Here is a 2,291-nt window from a genome sequence, read left to right as displayed (position 1 = left end):
CGAAATATTTATTTAAATAGACTGCAAGTTAGAAGATTACTTAAGACGACCAATAAAATTCACAACAGACCAATTAGTGCAGACTTAAGTAATTGGTCGCTTGGGAAGGGTTACCTGGAAGGTCAAATGGCTGAGCTTGTCTACCTGCCGAGAGGTCCACAACTATAATTTATAGTAAATTGAGGAATGTAATTATAGCAGTGAAATCACTAGTTTGTATCGGCGCATGAATCTCTGAATCTCAAGATCAGAGAATTAGCCTAATCTAATAAATCTAATATTATAAATTTAATTCATCTCACTACAGTAATTGTTCCACTTATTTATATGAATAGAAATCACTGTTCAGGATAAATTTACTTACTTGCTTTGGTGTAAGACCCCACCTAGTAACCAGGCTCTGGAATTAACATGTAATCACTATACTTGGTTCATTTTTTTTGCAGGGATATTCCTGCGCAGGCCTTAAGCCTACTTGGTACAGGATCCCGGGTGCTCATGTCAGGGTCTTTTGTCGACCTTATATCTTCTGGTTGGCTGTTGCATGTGACATTCACCTAGTTAGTACCGTTTACAGTAATGTTTGTGTGTAGAGTGGTTCTAGCACTTTGTTCGGTTATAAATTCTCTCTTGAACTGAATAAAGATTTTCATTTTGAATGAATAACACCTGAAAATTAAGGCACATGGTATTAAAACTGGGAGGTAGGCTCGTGGTGCATCTTGTTGCAGGTTCCCCCTCCATATCTACCCCATTGTTACTGTGAGGGGGTTTGGTGGGCAGCTACCGGGCAGACTGATGCTCCATGGGACAATCCTCTGTCCTTTTGTAGCTTTATGCTCCTGCTGCTGTCTTCTCAAATTGTACCAGATCACTTTTCCTTTTCCTTATGTTTTGTTTTTCTTCCCCCCCCCCCACTCTTCTCCTTTCTCATTGTCGTTTCCCGCTGACCTTTTGCTAGGCTTGATTATTCTTTTGGCATTCTTCTGTTTTGACGCCCGGGTGTTTGAGGAGGCATACACTCTCACCCGTAGAACTGTGGTACCCGACGTCGCAAGCGAACGAACGCTTTTTATTGTCAATCCTTCTTTCATCACTGAACCCGATCTCGACGAACTGACGGTTCTTAAGGGAGCGTTTATGGGGGAGTATACTCACGACACACCCCTGGGGGGCTCCATAAACACCGGCAACATGTCTCTTGTTGGGTGTCCTATCCTCTAATTGTGGCTCCGTGGTGGGTGTGGTACACATTCGTGAATGAAAGGCTTTCCTCTCGTTTTTTTGTTGACTACTGTTCCTTTTGTACCTTCTCGAACCTGTGGGGTAGGCGACCAAAACCCCTGAGTCAGACTGTGTTGGAAGACTGGACTCTGTATCTCCCGCTACATTGGGCCCAGACCTTGCTCCTCCTTTGACCCTCCTGACTACTCCCCTCGGCTTCTCTCCCACCTCTGTGGTTGGGTCGAACCACAAGCCCCCAGTGGTGACTTCCTCGACCCCTGGCCCGGCTCAGTATCTCATTGTGACTATTGAGCTTTATAACCCCTCTCTCTGGGGGTTCTCTACGCCGTCCCCACCAAGCCCACACTCACACGATCCCTTCCCATACTAATGTGTACCATGCCTTGTTTGTTCCTGCTTCGTGGGCTAAATACTTTGATCTCCTCCCTCTGGATTCTACACCTCCTGACGATTTCTCCCTCCATAGGCACATTGTTGATTCTGTAATGCCTCTGTTACTTTCAACCTCACCAGTCTCGGAACACATGCCGTTGCAGCTGCTCCTCAGGATACAGCCACCCACTTGGCCACTTTATCCTGCCCTAGCAAGACCCGTGTTCGGGTCTCCAAGAAAGCTCGGTTAAATGCCAGTGTTGGCACTGTTGTCCCACAACATGTTGCAACCAGTTTTAGGAATCTACAGGACTGCCACAAAGATATTCAGCATATCCTCGAAGCCCAGGGGCATTCTGTCCTCCAGGTGGATACGTTTACTCGTCTCCCTCGTGGTCGTCGCCGTCAGCCCCTTTGGGTTGTGAAGATTACCTTTGATGGTAGGACCCTTCCGCCCTCTGTCATTCTTGGTGGTGCCAGGTGCTCTGTCCAGAAGTACATTCCCTCTCTTCGGCTCTGTAATAAGTGCTGGAAATTTGGGCATGATGCCCTCCGATGCTCCAGTACTGTCTCTCTATGCCCCATGTGTGGGGGCGATGACCACTCTAAGACAGATTGCTCATCTCCCCTTGGCTCCCTGCCTCAATTGTGGCAGGGAGCCACAATTGAGGCAG

This window comes from Procambarus clarkii, chromosome 7, assembly GCF_040958095.1.
Source record: "Procambarus clarkii isolate CNS0578487 chromosome 7, FALCON_Pclarkii_2.0, whole genome shotgun sequence".
Classification (NCBI taxonomy): Eukaryota; Metazoa; Arthropoda; class Malacostraca; order Decapoda; family Cambaridae; genus Procambarus; species Procambarus clarkii.
This window is presented reverse-complemented; position numbering follows the sequence as displayed.